At 45.7% G+C, this 21,226-nt stretch overlaps 1 protein-coding gene, 1 long non-coding RNA gene and 1 pseudogene across 2 annotated transcripts in view; 1 reads left to right on the top strand and 2 right to left on the bottom strand.

Annotated features, from left to right (window-relative positions):
- The window catches only part of LOC128777755 (class I histocompatibility antigen, Gogo-B*0103 alpha chain-like), a 345,882-nt gene that overhangs the window by 25,238 nt on the left and 299,418 nt on the right, over positions 1 to 21,226 (bottom strand). The gene's annotated exons all lie outside the window — the stretch shown is intronic.
- LOC109261985 (DLA class I histocompatibility antigen, A9/A9 alpha chain-like) overlaps positions 1 to 21,226 on the bottom strand; it is a 288,568-nt pseudogene that overhangs the window by 25,238 nt on the left and 242,104 nt on the right.
- LOC109249414 (uncharacterized) lies at positions 4,657 to 7,392 on the top strand. Its single transcript, XR_002072554.2, has 2 exons — positions 4,657 to 4,784; positions 7,176 to 7,392. It is a non-coding gene; the product is annotated as an uncharacterized LOC109249414 (long non-coding RNA).

Below are 21,226 nucleotides of genomic sequence, written 5' to 3'. Positions count from 1 at the left end.
CTCACTAACAACTAGAGAGAGCAGAATAAGGTAGCCAGAGATACAGTGATCCTTTGTGGCCTGAGAACATGGAAGTTGACAGGCACAGGTTAGTGTGAGAGCCACATGGCTTCTTCACAGGGAAACCTGGATCAGTCACACCCTCACTCCATGGTGGCAGTGTGGGTCCAGGACAGCCTTTTCTGGACAGGCTGTTTCACCCCTTCCAGTAGAGAGGGGGGAGTCCAGTCAGGCTGTGGGGTGGGCTCACTGCTCCCCTGCATTCCTATAGTTTTCACTAAGACAACCAACCCCCACTTCACAATCTTGAGTTACATTTTGCTATTTTCAGCCAAAAAATAGTTGATGAATATATGAAAGTTAAAAGTTTTTAGAAAGAACATAGTCCTTTTATTTGTCCAAATAGTATAACCCATTCTAATAAAAGCCAGTACTCAGGCCATTGATTCAAAATTCCATCCTAGAATTTTTCTCTTGCAGACCAGACAGGATCTCCATCTTTCTTTGTTGGCAAGATGAGACGTGTGGATCCAGAAAGCATTACAAATACAGCTTGTACATGTGATTGCTCTGAAAAATGATCCAATACAGAGAAAAGAGGAAATAAGAGATGGGGAGGTTTCAACTGTATTTCAACCTTGGTTCTAGTCACACTTGACGTTCAGTAGCATCCTTGCAAGTTTTGTTTGTTCACTGAGACACTGAACCCTCATTTTGACAGCCTGAGTTCCTCTCTGCGTCTTTCAGCCGAAATATAGGTAGCGAACACATGAAGATTGTGCTTCTCAGGCAATAGCGTGGGGTTTTCCTTTGTGCAAATAGTACAGCCCACCTCCAGTAACAGCCCTGTTCATGTAGACCTGGTTTGCTTTACAACTTTGTGTCCAATGAGGCTTCTTCACACTCAGAAACCTCAAGGGATTTGGGCGGGTGTGTGAAATCTTCAAGCAACACTGAAGATTTCATATTCGACAAGAAGACAAATTGTAATGCTTTTTGGTGCCAGAGAATTCTAGAAGAGAAGTAGTACGCATTCACAAGTGATCTTCACCTGCTCCGTCTTCCTCATGCTCCATCTTTCCTCACAAATAGTTGTAAATTTCCCATCTTTTTTATCAATATGTATATAATCTCAACTCCCGTGATTATAAAAAATTTGTTCTCTCCTTTCAGGGACACACATTTGAGGCTTGCCCTCCCATCTCCTTTTGACTGCTTCTCAAATAAACCCTTTCCTTGCTGTATCCTGATGTCTCAATGATTGGCTTTCAGGAAGATGCTGGGTAGGGGACAAAACTTGCTGTGCTGGATTCCCACTCCTGAGCTTTAGTGTTAGAAGGCTGACACCATACTGGCAAGTGTCCAGCTGGGCCTGATGTCCCTTCTGAAATGGCTTTGTTCAGGATGGACAGCTCATGGCTCCTTGGTGGCTCTGAGAGTGACACAGCACATGGTGATGTGGGCCTGGAGAAACTGTGGCCACAGAAGATGCTCCTAGGGTCCTTCCAGTTCACCAGGTAGACACTACAGGTCACCTCTTCCAGAAGGTTCCATGTAGCTGGACTGGTCACCATCACTGCTGCCCAAGGTGTGCTCAATAATTCTCACCTGAGGCTGACCTGTGATGGGAGGATGATGAGGTGAGGAGTGTGAAAAGGAGTAGAGATGGCACAGGGATGGTTTAGGAGGGACAGGGCTGACATGTGCCACTAGTGTGGCTCCCACATATCCTGACAGGTCCCCGCATATCCTCTCCTCCTCTCCATCTCTTCCCTACACTGCACCCGAGTAGCCTTCCTCCACATGGACTTTCACCCTCACTGTGTTTCCCATGCCAGGGAGGGAGGGCTCCAGGGCCTGGCCTCTATCCTCAGCCTCCCCTCCCTCCACCTTGTTTCCCTCCAGCCATGAAAGCAAACAGTACTCGAGCATCAGCCAATGCCAGACACTCTTCCAAGCACTTCACAGGTGTCACCTCATCCCTAGAGCATCAGCCATAGTACAGGGAGGAAGTTGATGTGCCCCTGGGTGAGGAACTTGTTCGGGTCCCAAGCTAAGTGGTCAGTAGAGGACATCCTGGGATCCAGGTGGGCCGGGTCCAGGCTCACACTCTTCAGCTCCAGGCTGCAGATGCCAGCAGCTTCCCTGTACTTGGTCAGACCTGAGAGCCTGCCACACCGGCCACCAGCCAGGACTTCTCCCCAGCTGTTCCCCTAGTAAACCATTCATCCAGTGTCAGCTCCTATTCATCCTGGGGGCTCAGGCTGATGTCACCTGCTCAGGGAGGATGTCCTGAGCTGCTCCCAGGATGGTGTCCCTGCTCCATAATCCAAATGCCTGTCTCTTCATGCTGAATATTTAATATATAAACACACAAGCCTGTTTTACTTGCTCACTGCTGTATCCCCAGTGCCCAGCAGAGATCAGACACCAAATATATATCATCAGAGTTAATCAATTAATTAGCTTCATCATAAAGAACTTAAGGAGAACTTCACACTTCCGGTAATGGTGGTCTGGAGTAATTGCATTAAGCTTCCTACTGAAAACAGCCTGTTTTAGTTTGTTTTTATCTTGATGCAATATACCTTGTCTGTGACATGAGTTCAAATATTAGAAGGGTATTATGTGAAGACTTATATTAGTCTCTTTGACTATAGGGGTCAAAAATTGGTAATTTCTTTTCTTAAGAGTTCTTTCTAATGTTTAATTTTTTATGTTGAGGGAGAAAGTGAGAGAGAATCCCAAGCAGGTTTCTTGCTGTCAGCACAGAGCCCAACACAAGGCTCGATCTCTCGAACCATGAGATAATGACCTGAACTGATATCCAGAGTCAGACAATTAATTGAATGAGCCACCCAGGCACCCCAGAAATCAGTCATTTCTAAATCATTTTATTTTTTTTATGTAAACTCTACACCCAACATGGGGTTTGAACTCATGACCCTGAGATCAAGAGTCATGGGCTTTATGGACTGAGCCTCCCAGGAGTCCCAGAAGTCATTCATTTCTGTAGAAGCTTCACGGAGACAGAATTGGGCATCATAAGATATGTTTGTTTTTGTTTGCTTACAAATCAGACTTAACACAGGCATGCCCTTCCTTAGTAGGTTGTGATCCTTCATCACTGAAAGGGTTCCACTCTGTGGTATTGGCGTTGTATGTGGAACGATGACATCATGAGGGGACAAGTGGAGACCCTCTGAGCCCCTTCCTCACTGAAGTTGCCACAGGAGACGGAACCCTGGGGTGCATGTCACAGGCTTGGGCTCCACCAGCTCTGTCATCTGGCAATTCTGTCCACTGTTCTCACATTGGATAGTGACGCTGCGACAGTATTATCGCACTGACTTCACAGAGTTATAAATGGTTTAAACTCTGTAACACGGGTAAATTCCTGTTTGTTTCTTACTTTGTTTCATTTCTCTTTTCCTTCTGAGAACCCAAGTCAACTCTTTCCTTCTCCCATTTCCGTTTCTGATTGCACAACATCCTGCAGCAACAACAGGAAAGAATTTTTTAAATGAGAAAAAGCCCAGCCCCTCAGCTGCAATCCCTCTACCTTAAGGGACAGCAGCCCTGTGTCTGTTGCATTCCGTTGTGAGCCAGGATGGAAGGATGACTGTAGCTGTAACTGGGAACCACAGAGGGAACTGTGCAGGAAGGCCCACTGTCCCCTGACCCCCGCCCTGCCCCCAGCTCCCTGGGACAGAACATTAAAGGTGCTGCTGCTCTGGAGGGTTGGAGGGAAAATGGAAGAGGAGGTGTATGGGGGAGAAAGGCGATGAATGCACGTGATTTTCTCCTTTCTCAAGTGCACTGAGCTGTAACATGACCTGTTCCGTCCCCTCTGTGTTTCTCCTGTCTCCTCAGGGGCTGCGTGCAGATTTGTGGTCAAGTTCCAAGCCAGTGCCATCTGCACTTTCCCCTGCAAACATCATACCAGGGAATTCTCCTGAACACAGTACATGATGAGGGTGGGAGGGAGGAGGGTGCAGGAAAATCCTGGCATTTGGGATCCTCCACCTGCTGCCAGAGTGCTCAGCTCAGGAGAGATGGGGACCCGAAAGCACAAGCAAACAATCCTCTTCCAGCTCTGACTTTAAACTGTCCTCAGGGAACTGCAGCAGACATACCCCACCCCCTCCCTCCCTAGAGGGTTAGAGGTTCAGGGAGTGATTGGTGTTGCCTGTGTGCATGCTGAGCCCTGGGGGCAGGTCAGCCAGGGCACCCTCTCCTCCTGTCCCCACCATCCTCCTCACCTCTTTCAAGCAGGGTGGGGCCAGCAGGGTGAGGAGCACATTCTGGGGACCAAGGGGCTCCTGCAAGAACTGCAGGCCGGCTGGGCTGTGGGAATGGGTGGCGCCCCTGTCTGCCCCTCTTTGGGGGAGTGCTCTGCCCTCACTCTCCCTTCCTATGTGGGAGTCCATCCAGACTATTCCACCTGAAGATGAAAATATCTTATTCCCCCCACAATCAGGAAGTGATTCCTTTCCTAACTGGTTCAGACCTGGTAACCCTGAGTCAGTCCTTGTTAGTCAGTTACTTGGGAATCCCCAGCCACCCTTCCCTCCATTGGGAGCTGTTGGGGGAACTTAGATTTTCATGAATCCTGCCCACATGTGTGCAGTCCTACAGCACAGTGAGCGGGGACCACCAAAGCAAACCAACAAGGACCTGGCTTCGTGAATTCAGAGAGAAGTACCATTGTGCTGTGTTCCAAGTCTTGTGATCACATGGAGATGCCCATGTGGATGGGTCAGCAGGGTTCAAACACAGGGAAGGTGAGCCCGAAAGTCAGGGGACTGCTGCTATTATGTTCCTGCGTGTGTGTATTCTTTCTGGTTCTAAACATCCCCACTAACAGTCCGGATTACAACCTCTGAATTCCCTGATCTCTTCACTTTGAGTTGTCCCACGTGTCCACCTTGTCTCCATTTATTTCTTATGTCAGATATTCAGTCAGTCAGTCTACAATACTGCAAGGAAACTATATGTGAGACAAGGATAGTATGAAAAAATTTTGACAATCAGAACAATAATGTAATGTATAAAAAAGCTGAAGTTATAGCCTTTCTATTTTCTAAATAAGTTATGTATTAGAAAACTCTTTACAAATGATATAAGGGGTAGTATATTTTATTTCTAAAACCATTATAAAAAGGATTACATATATGTTGAGATTTAAAAACATTTCGGAGGGGGTGCCTTGGTAGTTCAGTCACTTTTTGTGGGTTCAAGCACTGCTGAAAGAAGGGAGCCTGCTTGGGTTTCTGTCTCTCCCTCTGTCTTTGCCCCTCCCTGCTCTCTCTGTCTGTCTCTCTCTCTCAAAATAAATAAAGAAACTTTTTTAAAAGTTAAAAATGTATTTTGGAGTGATTTTTGAATACAGATGTCATTAGCGAAGTGATATGCCAATGTGAGCCCTGGTTTGACATGGGAGCCCCATAAACAATTTTCAATGTGTTGCCCATTCATTTGCCTTTTATGTAACAACACATAAAATGTCAATTATATTGATCATCCTCTCTCACTCTAACTATTACATTAAAGATTCTTTTCCATTGTAATACTGTCTGAAATCATTAGACCATAAAATCTTGGTTTGTGAACATAATTCCGTCAGGAAACATGCTTGTAATTCAAAGCACTGGTATAGCAAAGAGAATTTCAAGAACCATTGGCTCAGTTGTGATCATGTGACATTCGGCGTCACGTACTATTAGAATTGCAACACATGACTCCTTTATCAAATTAAAATTTATTAGAAATGTTTGCTCATGGGGCGCCTGGGTGGCGCAGTCGGTTAAGCGTCCGACTTTGGCCAGGTCACGATCTCGCGGTCCGTGAGTTCGAGCCCCGCGTCAGGCTCTGGGCTGATGGCTCGGAGCCTGGAGCCTGTTTCCGATTCTGTGTCTCCCTCTCTCTCTCTGCCCCTCCCCCGTTCATGCTCTGTGTCTCTCTGTCCCCCCAAAAAAAATAAATAAAAAAAGTTGAAAAAAAAGAAATGTTCGCTCATTTTGCAGAACACTCACAGAACAAGTTACTCACGATCCAAAGTTTTACTGTATATTTAATATTTCTGTAGTTAACTCAGGCACAGAAATCATTTGTTGTAATGACATACTTGATCAGTGAGATTAGTTTTATTGCTTTAATTAATAAAATATATATTGTCTGGTAAACAATCAGGGTTAACTAAATTAAAAGTTAAAGTTTCTTTATGTGTTTATTTCTTTCAAATTTCAAGTGCAATCACATAAATTATTAAATAATATAATTGTTTTTTGTCTTGATATGGGATTTTTCCTTAAAATGGTATGTCCTATTAGTTTTTGAAAAATAATATTGCCTACTTTACCCCCTTTGATTTATTACTTTTATAAGTTAATTACTTCTTCTTTTCTCAAATTAATCCAGCTGTAATAAGTAACATATTTCTCTGGTAAGGCTAAAGACAGTAGTGACCTCACTGTTCACGGACAATTTATTAACATCAACTCTCTGAAAAAGAGTTTTATTTTCCAAACATGTACATCCTCCAATTGCACAAATTCTTATAAAGTGACTCTAGCAGGTTTCATATCATTTCCAGCTGCTATTGACATATTAGCACTGCAAGAGCCCAGATCCTCCCAGTGTCATGGTTTCCACCCAAATATTCAGATATTATTTAATCTTCTTAGATGTTTATTTATTTAATTTTTTATCTATTTTTAAATTTTTTTTACAGCCGACTTTGTGGAAGATAAATGCCATCATTATACATTTTATTTATCAATTCCCATACCCAAGATTAGAATTTGCTATGTACATTCACTTAATTTACAATGTCAAAAAATGGGCGCCTGAGTGGCTCAGTCAGTTAAGCATCAGGCTTGATTTTGGCTCATGATCTCAGGGTTGTGGGATCGAGCCCGGAGTATGGCTCTGTGCCAAGCATGGACCTGCTTAAAGATTCTCTCTCCCTCCCTCTGGCCCGCTCCCCTGCTCTCTGTCTCAAAATAAATAAACATTGAAAAACTGAAATGTCAAAGAAGCTACCACAATTGTAATAGAGTAATTAAAAATAGTTTTTTTTCAATTTGAGTAGAGTTGACACATAATGTTACATTGGTTCCAGGCGTACAAGGTAAGGTATGACAAGTTCACACATTGTGCTCTCTCCACCACAGGTGTAGCTGCCCCAACACATCCTGTTACAGTCTCAGTGACTGTTCCTCATGCTGTGCCTTCTATTCCCGTCACTTCTTCATTCCCTAACTGGAGCCTGTGTTCCCGCCCCCCCCCTCCCCCGCTGTCCCAACCCCCACACCCTCCCCTCTGGCAACCAACTCAGATGTTCATTTACTGTATGATAATACGTGTGAATACAAAGTGTCCTGAAGTAAATATTTAAAGTGATTTATTTGAATTCACATTTCACTGTATCATCCTGAAATCAGTGAATACATGACTTATGCAGTACCAAGTTAGAATATCCAGAAATTTCTCTAAAACTTTGTGTGAGACCCTGAACTTTGTGGCCACACTGGCACCATGGGTACACGTGTAACTGTGTCACATCTTGTTTGAGCACTGATGACTACCTTTGATGCACTGGATTCTCAGATCAACAAAAACCCTCCTTCTTACAAGTCTTCAATTTAGTATTGAAGTGATTAAAACACATTCAGGTGACATAGTTGAAACAACACTGATAATGATTTTTTGCTTGATTTATAAGTTGTCCAAATTCTTGTCTTATTCTGGCAGACACACGGTTTGCAGCCAGCAGCACAGTGACAGGGACCGCAGTCACATGTCTGCTCACAATCTGGTCACAGCCTTCGTTCACCATGTAAAATGCTCTGCTTCACTGCACAGTAGATAGTGTGACTTCTGATGGCAGTTTTTCCATGTTGGTTGCTCATATCAACCTGTAAAGACTATTATGCAAAGTTTTTCTATTTCAAAGACTTTACTATGTGAAGTTCATCTATAATGTTCTTCACACTTTTCTTCCTGATTATTGCTAATTGTTCATTGCATTCTGAGCACTGGCAGCAAGCACTTAGCACGTTCACAATCACACAGCTTTGGAGCATTATTTGCATGCAATATTTACATGGTTAGCAAGAGTAAGACACCAGTGAGTTTTGAAAAAAAAAGCAGGGATTTTTTTAAAGTTTTTGTTATGCAATATAGTGTTTCCTTTGAACTAGATCTTACACAATATGGAAGCCATTCCCACTCATTATAAGGTTTGTACAGTATTAGATGCTCTGTGACAGGGCAGGTTGTGATTCATTGCTAGTGTTATGGCTCCCTGTTCCCTCTCAGACCCGGAAGATTCATGACTAGTATATTTCAAAGCAAAGTTAAAAGGTGTTGAAACTTTGTCACTTCATTCTTACTGTTTACTCTTAGTATTTTTTTTTTTACGTTCTTGAATCTGTATCTATTATTTCCACAACAATTGTGGCAGACTGACACTGAAAACAAAGGAAAAGTTGTGCAACATGAGGGTGATGATAAATTGAAGACTCTTCTAATCTCAGAGGGAAGAAATACAACCCAGGTCCTTGTCCAAGGACCTCGGATCATGTCTGCTGTGTCAGCTGTGCTCGCACACCCAGCTGGCCCACCTGCCCTGCATATTTTGGACCTCTAGCCCCACCCCAGTCCCATGATCTCGTTCCTTAAAATACACCCACCTCTCTCTTGATGCACATATCTTATTGTGTCTGTTTCTCTGAGCACCCTGACTAACACAGTACTGTTAGGGGCACGAAGGATAGGGACCTACAAAAAAGAAAACTCACCGTTGTCATGGAAAGTACAGTGGCAGGTGGTAAACATGCAATCATGTGATGCTCACTGGCCACGACTGCACTTGAGCAGGAGCTACTCACCTTCCCTGGGGTGCAACGGGGGTAGGGGGGTAAACTGTCCCTGAGGAAGTAACATGTCAGCAGAGACCAGAGGGAGGCCAGACCAAAGGTTGTGGCAGGGAGGTGGGGAGAGTGTGCCACATGAAGGAAGGAGGAATCAAAGTTTCTGGGGTGGGATGGATGAGCTTGAGGACAGAACAGGAGCAGGGACTCTGGGGCAAGAAGAGCTGAAGGCTGTGCCTTCTCTCGGGGCGTCCCTCCTCCACCTGCACCTCCTCCTACACACTCATCACCTGGATCCTGGGTGACTTCCAGGGCCTTACAACTGTCACATAGCAGAGCTGGGAGGCCCCGGGCCTTGTAGCCTCATGGCTTTGTTCTAGAGATAAAGAAGTTGAGGCCACAGAGGGGAGTGGCTTCCCCAGGAAACAGAGGGTGTGGTGGGGCCGGAAGCCCCTGACTCTGGGGCCAGTGCCTTTTCCACAGTGACAGGGAGGGTGATGTGAAGGAAGTGGACCTTGGTCAGGAGAGCGGTGGGACCAGCAGGGGTTGAGATGCTACAAGATCACACAGGGGACCTGGCAAGGGTCCCATTCCAGGCTCCTCACACTCACTCTGAGCCATAAGAACATTTCTAAATGTCCCCCACTCCTCCTGATGCCTCCAGTTCTTCAAGCCCTGCTCAAGATCAGCTTCTTCTTGGCACTTTTCAGATATGGAGGAAGGTTTCTTTTTAGTTCTCTAAATTATACCAGTGCACGATGGGTGTGGGATTTGAATATCACAATCACTTGTGTGAGGAGAGGGGGTCTGGAAGAGTGTTGTGTAATTGTCTTCCTATTCTTTTATGTTGTGTGCCCTACTCTCCTATTACACAACACACACGCACACACGCTCACAGTCCTGTTCACGCTGGCTCCTCACAGCCTCTCCTGTTCCCATCCCCAGAGAAAGCACAGCAAACATGCAGACCCTGGAAGTTCTCGATGCTTTAACTGATTTCCTCTCAAACTTTAGGAATCTTGTTTAATTAACCCACCAACCCCACAAGGTAAGAAGGGAAGGAAACAAACGGGTATCATAATTTTACATTCAAGGAGGGAGTAAGAGCTGCAGTGCCTTGGGATAAGAGGCACCAACAGGGATGAGATACAGACAAGAAAGGAGAGGGCTGGGTCCCCTGAGGGAACAGAGGAGCAGATGATGGAGGAGAAGGCAGGGCACATGGGGCAAGTGCACGGTTTGTGTGAGGGGTGATGGAGCAGGGCTCCCAGCTGCCTGGCCAGGACACAGTGGGGCAGAAATACCTCAGGGAGTGGGAGCCTGAGGCCAAGGAGTGGCTGAGACCCCACCTGAATCTCCTCCAGGCGCAGGGACCTGGGCAGCAGAGAGGTGCCTTCACTGGGGGTCCCGCTGGGTGGTCCCCTCACTCCTGCCCCTCAGAGTCCCTTTCCTCTGGACCCAGCACTCACCCGCCCAAGTCTCGGTCACCGCGATGGCCTACACCATCAGCGGCAACAGCAGCAGGAGGTTTGGGAGCCCCAAAGGCAGACCCATGGGTCTGAGGAGTAGCTGAGTCCCCAAGGGTTTGGTAAGGACTTTGTAACCCATAACTGTGGTGCTGACAATTGACTTCTCTGGAAGCCCAATACCCAAGGGGAGTGAGAACTGGGACTGAGTCATGAGTATCCAGGCAGGAGGACCTGACACAGACCATGAGAGGGAGAAGTGAAAACACTGGGCTATGGGAAGTCCCCTACACTAGGCTTCCCCACCCCAGACACCACCCTTGCAAGGGGACTCTGACAGCCAGTCTCTCAGTGACCTGAGACTTTGTCCTGACCCTTCTCCTCTTGCACGGTGGTCAGGTGACTTTGTCATTCCGTCTTCCTGAGTCCTGACCCAGGGTCTGTCTGAGAAAACCAGGGAGAGAACTAAATTTGGAGCCCATTGACAAATACTTGAGGCTGGCAGAGTAAAACCTTTCTCCTGGAACTCCCTACTGTCTTAATGCTAATGCTTTGCTGGAGGGAGAACAACCTTCCCTTGACAACAACTAAGCCTCCCTCCACTATCCTGTGAGTCTTCTTTAGCATATGAAAATCTCACTGGAAACTTCCCCTAGACTTTACCTCCTCCCAGTTCCATAGAATAAAACCAGTCTCTCCTCATCGTCCTGGGGCAGCTCTTTCTGCCCACTGGTCCTGTCCCCATGCTTTAATAAAATCATCTTTTTGTACCAAAGACGTCTTCAAGAATTCTTTGTTGGCCGTCAGCTCCGGACCCCACAAACCCCACTGTCACCCCAAAAACCTCATCAAGAAGGTCTGGTACTTTCTGCTCTGTTGTTAACAAGGGGCTGCTTCTCTCTATCTGCCCAAGGTCAGTCTATCTCCTGTCTCAATGTCTACCTTGTTGAGGTTGTATATCACTTTTTCCAGTCTACATAGAGCTACCTCAATACTGAGATTGTCCATGACCTGGGGTCCTGACAAACCCATGTCCTAAGAAAGTGCCTCCACTCAATGCATTTTTCCTTACTCGGCCTGACATTCTGGCCCCTTGATGAAGCACCTTCAAAATCCAATCCCAGGATGTTTCTCCTGCTGCTACACACACAAGCTGGTTAGTTCTTGCAAAGTTCCTGAGTAGATACCACTTGCATCCTAGAAGTGAGACTTCTGTGTCATCTTCAAGTACAGGAAGTGTTAACCATTACTAGATAAGGGTGAGCCTCCTCTGCTTCTCCAGAGGGTCATGAAGGGCGTCCACTGGGATAGCCTAGATCTGGTTTGCAGGATCTTAGGATTCCCCCACCAGTGCCAGGACTTTCATATCACAGGTCTGCCATGGCTGAGTCCACACCTCTCTGTACTTTTGTGACTCTCACAATTATGTCTTCAGCTGCCATTCAACTCTGCCCTTCCTCTACAGGACATGAATGCCTCCAAAAAATACTGTAGAGGCTCTCACGCTTAGCCATGAACTGCTTGATAACCATCCTTAGATTCTTTCAAAGGTTCTATCATAACACTTGCCATAGCTTTCCCCCAACTGTAATGCCTGAAGTTCCAAAACTTCCCACAAAAGACCACTAGAGTCGTAAGTCAAAGCCAAGCGGCAAGGGTCGTTTATTGTAGGTTTGAACCTGGTCCTCTGCGCACTCGTCGCCGGTGACGCAAGAGGCCACGATCAGGGTTGGTATAGCGTTTTTATAGGCAGAGACAAATAGCACAGGGGAGGTTTCAAATTATGAGGGGCCTGATTAGTTGATTTTAAAGTAAGGACATTTGTTGTTCTCTGATTGGGCGTCCTTTGTCTGTCCTTTGGCGGGAAGGCTTTGTCCGTTACTTGTGGCAGGAGGAAGAAAGGGGGAAGGGGGTAGGTGAGGAATGTGCTAAGCAAGCAGGTTTACAGAAGCGAGAAATGCCGGTTAGTTTATGTACAATCACTCATTCCATTACATATCAGACTACATTTAGGAAGTTTTACAGCCCATTCTACTACACAGCGGGTTACAATCAGGAAAGGTCTCACAATGCTCATAGCAAACAGCAAGCAAAACAGACTTCTCAGCAATTGTATTTCTTATCAAAGATCCATAATAAGCAGAAAAGAGAACATAGCTTTAAACTAAGGCAGGGCTGTCATTTGGATTCAAAGCTGTTCCTTTCACCAACTAGGACATTTTCTCAGGTCACTGCCAGTAAAATCTGTAGTGAAAGGGCGGGCCTACGCCGGCCGACTCCATCTTGTTCTGTGTCCTTCACCTTGACCACACCTCCTCCCCTTGAGTAACCACCCCCTCACCTGCCTAACAGGACTCGGACCCTTCCCCAGCCAATCTGCTGAGGCCATAGCCATTACTTCACCAACTGCCCCTAGGCCCCAATAAAACCTTTGTCCTTTTGAAACTCGCCCCCCCCCCCCCCCCCCCCCCCCCCGTATCTCACCGCTGCGTCAGTGCAGGTAGGGGATTGAGCTCGAGCTAGCTCGAATAAAGGCTCTTTTGCTTTTACATCGGACTTGGCTCCCTGGCGGTATTTGGGGATCACGAATTCTGGGCATAACAGTAGTAGTTCAGCTGCCATTTGTATCCCACCTACCAGCCTGGATGGTGTCCTCTTGGTCTGTGAGGCCAAGTGGATGAGCTAGTCCCAAACCCCCATCATTTTGCCTGCATCTCAGTCCATTCCTGACACCACCTGTGTTTAGGGTTCTGCAAGGAACAGACAACCATACAGCATTATGTTGTGAGTAATTTGTTAGGAGAAACCTTTGTGAGGAAAAATAGGGAAGGAGCCAAAAAGGCTGGGAAAACACCAAATCCTGATGCAAGTGTGATTCGAGGGAAGGAGAGAGAGAAGGAAGGTTGGATGAAAGTGTCCTAGACCCAGTGCAGAGTAAGGCAAGTTCATCAGGGTGTCAGGGGGCCCTGGAGCCTAGGTCAGCTTCCAGAAAGGAAGAGTCCTGCCTTCGTTTCCTTGCTGTTCACAAGCCTTGGCTGGGGGAATTCCGCAGGAAGTGTCATCTCAGAGCAAACATGGCATCAGATCCGAGCGCACAGAGTCGGGGCCCTGGATCAGTTACTGCCCCTCAAGCTGAGGGTCAGGGATGTATGTTCTCACAGCCACCACAATAGTCTGGATGAGAACAAAGATTGATGATAAAAACGATAAAAGGAGAAGAACACTGGAGCAATACCTGTAAGTAGACAAAAAGGGGAGAGGTGGAGGGCTCCAGCAGGGGACTGGCTCTGACTGGCACAACCATGGGTGGGCAACCTGTGCTACAGAACTGGACTGTCCGTCATGTGGGTGCAGATGCCGGCATGAGTAGGTGGTGTGTGATGAGATTTTTTTGGGTGACAGTGGGGTTCCTGGGTTCCAGAGCCAACAGCCAAGAAAGAATTCTTGAAGATGTCTTTGGTGGAAAAAGGTGATTTTGTTAAAGCACAGGGACAGGACCCATGGGCAGAAAGAGCTGCCCCAGGACGATGAGGAAACATTGGTTTTATACTATGGAACTGGGGGGAAGTAAAGCCTAGGGGAAGTTTCCAGTGAGATTTTCATATGCTAAAGAAGACTCACAGGATAGTGGAGGGAGGCCTAGCTGTTTTCAAGGGAAGGTTGTTCTCCCTCTAGGAAAGCATTAGCATTAAGACAGTAGGGAATTCCAGGAGAAAGGTTTTACTCTGCCAGCCTCAAGTATTTGTCAATGGGCTCCATGTTAGAAGGAAATTTAGTTCTATCTGCCATTTCCTTCTGCCTTTGTTTCTCACATCACTATGGAGGGGTGATGGAAACTTAGGTCCTACAGGACTATGATCTCTACCAGTTAACCATTTATTTTTTCCCCTTTTCTTTGTTCTTGGGCAGTCAGGAGTGCCCAAGGAATATCACACATATCCCATCTAGGAGTGGGGGGGGGGGGTTGTTTGTGGCCTGTCAACCTGCTTTATGCTCCCTCCTCAGTGTATAAATCTGTAAATACTCACCTCTAATATACTCAGTTTGCTTAGGGAAGTAGGAAACAAGGTCATTAGCAGAAATAAGAATGGGAAGAAGGGTTGAGTGTAATGAGATCCCACCCATCTTTTGGTCCAGGGGCACAAGGTCTATGTGAGAATAATCACCCCTTGGAAGAGGACTGCATGGGCAGCTGTGTCCTCAGGGAGACCTGGTTTCTGTCAGAGCTATGAAGTGAGGGAATGTCCTGAGAGGACTCTGGACACTTGCTAATCATGGGCTGAGCACTCCATGGGGTGAAGTGGAAGGTTCAGCAGCTAGGAAGTGGGCGTGAGAGCAGGCACAATAGGGGTGTGCAGAGCCTTGTAGAACAAGAGTGTAGAATGTCTGGGGAGCAGGGGTGACTGACACAAGTGAGGAAAAGAATGTAATTGAAAGGGCGGGCCTACACCGGCCGACTCCATCTTGTTCTGTGTCCTTCACCTTGACCACACCTCCTCCCCTTGAGTAACCCCCCCCCCCCCCCCACCTGCCTAACAGGACTCCGACCCTTCCCCAGGACCCTTCCCCAGCCAATCTGCTGAGGCCATAGCCATTACCTCACCAACTGCCCCTAGGCCCCAATAAAACCTTTGTCCTTTTGAAACTCCTCTGTCTCCGGTATCTCACCGCTGCGTCAGTGCAGGTAGGGGATTGAGCTCGAGCTAGCTCGAATAAAGGCTCTTGCTTTTGCATCGGACTCGGCTCCCTGGTGGTCTTTGGGGATCATGAATTCTGGGCATAACGTAATGACATTAGTCCTGGTAGACTTGAAGCAGATGGTGGTGGGGAGTGTGTGAAAGATGACTGGGGGTAAGCATAGGGGTTTGTGGCTCTCACTTGGGCTCTGACAATGGGACAAGGAGGTTTAGGGGGGGCTGGACCTTAATTCTACTGTGTGGACATTTTCTCAACCCCTGGATTATGGGGGTGCAGTCCCTGGGGTAGGCTGGGTGTTAAGTGAAGTCTGCGGGTTCACTCTTGACTCTTGTGGGGCAGGATGCACTCACACCAAATGACAGGTCTGCCTGACACCTGCATTGGGAGAGACTCCTGGGATATCAGGTGTGACCCCAGCACAGGGGACAGGAGGGGGACCTGTCCTGTCCTGGAGGAGGGGACCACCACCAGGGGACAGGAGGCCTAGGGGGCTGTGATTTTAATCCCAAAATCCCCAAAGTGCAGTCTACGCCATAGAGTAATACGTAGATAATGAGATGCTGTTTCCAAACGAGAGATGATTTTTGTTTAACTGAGTTATGAATTTTAGAAATAAGGAGTCAAAAAGTGTTTCTATTTGTGGTTTTCCCTGTGTTACCATCAAGGGGCTGGGGAATGAGGTGCACAGGGATACAGTATGAGAGACTAAGAGAAAAATTACCAGGTGTACTCACAACTGCAAAGAAAAGACCTCCCCCTCCCCCCCACCCCCACCGCCATTCCCGAAACCAACCAGGGCGTGCCCAGTTGTAGTCTGAAATAAAGGCTGGAACCAATCAAGTTCTGCTGAGTGGTTTGAAATAAAGGCGGGAACCAATCAAGTTCTGCTGAGCGTTCAAATTTAAATGTCAACCAACAACAGCTCTGTAACCTCTAAAAAAATCCCTAACTTGTTTGTGCCTGTCTATAAAAGAAGCTGTAAGATCCTTGCTCGGGGCCTCTTAGTGTCACCGGCAACGAGTGCGTGTTGGACCAGGTTCGAACCTGCAATAAACGACCCTTGCCGCTTGGCTTTGACTCTGGACTCTGGTGGTTTGTTTTCAGGGGGGTCTCTCGAATCGGGGCATATCAAGAAACCTCAGCAATGGCATTGGCTCCTGAGCTCTCCTCTCTGGCAATCCTGCCTCACCCCTGAGCCTGACCGCTGTGGAGTCCAGGGCTTCTCAGAAACTTCCTCTCCTCACTGACATCCAGGCTTCTGCTCAGACATCTCTACCTGATTTACAGTCCGGACCCCACTCAGGCTTCTCAGTCAGAATCCACCTGAGAGCAAAACAGTGGGGGATGTCCCCTTACCTTCCACCCCACATGTGGCCACAGGACTAAGAAGAGAAGACCCAGCTGCCTTTCTCCTCCTCAGCCAGGCCCTCCCTAGGGTCTCATTCAACAACCAGCACCTGGACAGGGACATGGACACCAGGGGCCCCCTCATCCCAGTTGATGTTCAGAGTATGAAGTTTTTTTGTTTTTGTTTTTTCAAAAGCCACACTGATGAAACCAGGTTCCCCCATAGACAAATGGATAAGGAAGATGTGTGGTATAAACACACACATATATACACACAGGATAGAATTTTATGCAGTCATGAAAAAGGATGCGATCTTGCCACTTGTGACAACATGGATGGACAAACAGGGCAGTGTGTATGCTAAATGAAATAAGTCAGACTGAGAAAGACAAATACCATATGATTTCACTCACATGTGGAAACTAAAAAACAAAACAAAACAAAAGAATAAAGAAACAAGCAACAGAAATAGATCTATAAATACAGAGAATGAACTAGTGATTGCCAGAGGGAAAGGGGTTGGGAGGATGGGCACAATGGGTGAGGGCAGTGGGAGACAGGCTCCAGTTATGGAAGGAAAAGGTCATAGGAATAAAAGGCACAGCACAGGGAATATCATCAGTGATACTGTAACATCACTGTCTGGTGACAAATGGCAGCTACACTGTGGTGAGCACAGCATGGTGTAGACAGAAGGTGAGTCACTGTGTTGTACACCTGAAACTAATGCAACCTGTATGTAAACACTATTCATATAATAAAAAATTTTAAAGAAATTAATTAGAAAGAATAAACTATAAAACATACCAATTTTTATTTATGGGTCAAGGGCATTTGGGGAATTTTTACATTCTTTTGGAAACTCCTCTTAATTACATGACTTTAAAAACTACACATTTTGTGAAGTAAAATAATTTAACAATTAAAAGCCAACAATTAATGAGGGGGGAAAGCCACAATGAAATAACAAGTGCACATGAAAAAACTGGAAAACCTATGTGAAATGGGCAAATTCATAGGAACAGACAACCTATGAAAACTTAATCATGAAGAAACAGTCAACCTGACTAGTAAGAAGGTTGAATCAGTATCAAATCACAAAGACACATCCTGGATCATATGGCTTCACTGGTGAATTCTACCAAACATTCCAAGAAGAATAAACACCATTCTCCTCAAAGTCTTCCAAAATTAAAAAGGAGGGAACACTTCCTGACCCGTCTATGTTGCCAGCATTACCAAGATTCCCAAAGCAGACAAAGATACTACAAGGAAAGAAAACCACTTTTACTGCCCTTGGACCTGGGCTCCATAGCCCAGTTCATGAGCCCCAAACCCTTACAGAAATCAACCCTGAATCGTGCCCTAAAATAATCTCACCCTAAACTCAATCACTTACAGATACTACCAATGCAGGGGTTTAGGAGTGGTGGTGACACAAAGGGGGGAAACCATGAATGGAGTTGGGGGGTGTCAGGGGCAGGTGGCACTAATGCCTCCTTCTCCCCCATGCCTGCTCTCCTCCCCTTAAGAGGGACAGACTGTCATATTCCAATATGATGGGTGCATCATCTCCCATGGCTGCAACTTCAGAGAAAAGATGCACAGTTACAATAAGGCATGAAAAGTCTAAGTGAGATTGGCAGAAACACAACGTGACCTCAGTGTGACCTTTCACATCATTGAGAATCTTGGCATCTTTTTCATCTGATGCAAACATGATGGCCAAGCCTTTGGGGCCAAACTGCTCTGCTTGGGCCTCCTGGAAGGACAGAGGGTACCACTGGAAGATTCTAAAGTAGGAAGACACCCAAAAGGAGAGATGAAGAAGTAAAGTATGAAGGCAAGGAAATCATGAGGTAGGAGTGGACACTGGGATGCCCACGTGGGTACACAGCTTACCTGATGTAGGTCAGTGTGGGAATACTCAGGCACATGGTAGTTGAAGACAGTGTTCATCTGCTCAATGTCCATGCCTCAGCCACATAAGTTGGTAGTCACAAGAGTTCATCATTGAAGATCTTTTTTTAAATGTTTATTTTTGAGAGAGAGACAGACACAGAGACAGAGACAGAGTGTGAGTAGAGGATGGACAGAGAGAGAGAGAAGGAGACAGAATCCCAAGCAGGCTCCAGGCTCTGAGCTGTCAGCACAGAGCCTGACACAGGGCTCAAACCCACGGACCACAAGATCATGACCTCAGCTGAAGTCAGTGTGTTAACACTGAGCCACCCAGACATCCCCATCGTTGAAGATCTTTAAAGTACTGATACCAATGGGGCACCCGGGTGGCTCAATCAGTTAAGCATCTGACTTCAGCTCAAGTCTTGATCTCTTGGTTTGTGAGTTTAAGTCCTGCATCAGGCTCTGTGCTGAAAGCTCGGAGCCTGGAGCCTGCTTTGGATTCTGCGTGTGTCTCTCTCTCTGCCCCTCCTCCATGCATGCTCTGTCTCTCTGTCTCTCTCTGTCTCTCTCAAAAATAAATAAACATAAAAAGAAAAAAACTACTGATACCAAGAAAGCCTTTGTCAGAAAGGAAATTAGAAAAATGTTCACCTTCCCTTCTCTCAATGGTCTTATTTCCTCCAAGGACAGAAAACATATTTTTCTCTCTGACTCACCTTTCCTCCTGGGACATCCCACATTGGATGGCACTTCCCTCATGTGTAGCTCCTTGGTATCCATGAGAGACATCACCAGTTTAGCCACGAAACACACTTATGGTCAATTCTCATCATTCACAGATTCTATATTTGCATATCTGCCTATTTTTTAATAATTGTTTTAACCCCCAAATCAATACTCGTTGCACTCCTCATCACTCAGGGGCATGCCCAGAGCAGCAAGAATGCTTAGCCACTCAACATGCATGATCCTGAGGTCACGTTTTTTTGTGGAACTTGGAAAAGTGCTTCTCAAACTTAAAAAGTTGCAGACACTCTCAATGTCAGAACACAAAATTTATGGCCTTACTTTGTCCAATGAAACATGAACTATAAAGCTGGGATAATCAGCACAAAATTGTCAACATGATGAAGAAAGAGACAAGGGTACAAAATAAGAGGCTTAGAAATAATCCCACCTATGTGGATACCTGATTGTTGATAAAGGAGGACTTTAGGGGAGAGGAGAAAGGATGGATTTTTCAATGAAAAGTGAATCCACTACTGCCTATTCGAAGGAAAAAATATATATATTTCACCCTTTTCTTTGCACCATACACATGCAGAAAGAAATCAGTTAAAATCTATAATGTTTCAGAAAAGATTACAGCAAAATAACTTTATGACTATGATTTAAGAATTTGTGATACAGAACATAGAAGACATTTGCAATAGGGAAAAAATTCCTATATGTTATTAGCTTAAAACTAATAATTGCTGTTCATGAAAAGATGTCATTAAAAAAAGTGAAAAGACAAGACACGTTAGGAGAAATTACTGGCTACTCATATTACCAACGAAGCATTAGTACGCAGAATCTGAGAACACTGCTCAGACCAGTGAGAATAAGACAGACTACTTAATGAATAAATGGCCTAATGCCTCCCACTTGCCAAACTTCAGTGGAAACCAGAAGGCAAGGGGGGCATCTGGAGATACAGGAGTCCACTCCATAAGTGGTTGATAGAGGATGGTTTCCCAGGGCACAGAGCAAGTGAGCATGGGAAAGTGGAGGAATGGGAAAGTTAAAAAGAAGAAATCTAATAAACATGGATATGGAAATGTGCTTTATCTTCTTCACTGAGGGAAGTGCAAATTATTACCATAATAACAGCATGAATGCGCCTGACAACATGCTATGTGGAAGAACTCAGTTTCAAAGGACCATGTGCTGTACGATTCCAATATTAATAAATGTCCATAATAGGCAAATCTACAGAGACAGAAAGTAGATTCATGGTTGCAGAGGGCAGGGGGAAAAGAGACGGGAGAAACAGGGGGTGACTTCTAATAAGGTTTCTTTTAGGGGTGATGAAAATGTTCTAAAATTGGTTGTTGTGATAGTTGCACAACTCTGTGAATATACTAAAACCGATTTAATTGTACATATAAATCAGTGATTAGTATATGAATAAGGTCTCAGTAAAGTTTTAATAAAAACCATAATCAATAGCATGCTAAATCCAGTAGAATCTCTAAGTTACACTAACTTACTTTAGGGAAGTGATGTCAGGGCAGATGGTGGACCAGGAGGCATCAGTAATCCACTTTTCTACCTGGACAACTGGTGCACTGCTGGAATCTGTCTGATAGAACTGTGGTTCAAAACTGGAGTCTATTGAAAGCTTGCAAATTGCAGGGGGCAAGGCTTAGATGGTAAATTGCAATTAATTTCAGTTATTTTCAGCTTGACACCATAGATGAGGCTACCATCCCCTGACCCCCAGTCCTGTTGCAGACACCCAGAGTGATTCCTACAGCAGTCTGAACACTGCTTGTGGAAGTTAAGGTGAGCAATTAGGACAGTGCCCTCCAAACATCAGGAATAAGTGTTCTGATTGCCGCTTGCTGCTTTTGGTCAAGGGGATGCAGCAAAGATGTAGGCAGCCATGTTTGCAATTCCCATCACGAATATGACAAGCCCTTTCTCCTGTGGTTGAAACAAAATCAAGGGTATTTAAAGGCTTTCACCCACTTCATTTTCCCTTTTTTTTTTTTTTTTCCATTTTGGGAAGCATATAAGGACTAGACATCGAAAAGCAACTGCAAATACAGGAACATTTAGAAAGTTACACATGCCCATGGGAAGTGCAGGCTCAAAAACGACCTGAGATATTCTTAAGTTTGCACCTTAGGTTAATTCCTGGCACAGAGACACTCTACACAACAGAAAAA

This window comes from Panthera pardus, unplaced genomic scaffold, assembly GCF_024362965.1.
Source record: "Panthera pardus isolate Hobbes unplaced genomic scaffold, ASM2436296v1 HiC_scaffold_17, whole genome shotgun sequence".
NCBI classification, from domain to species: Eukaryota; Metazoa; Chordata; class Mammalia; order Carnivora; family Felidae; genus Panthera; species Panthera pardus.
This window is presented reverse-complemented; position numbering and strand designations above follow the sequence as displayed.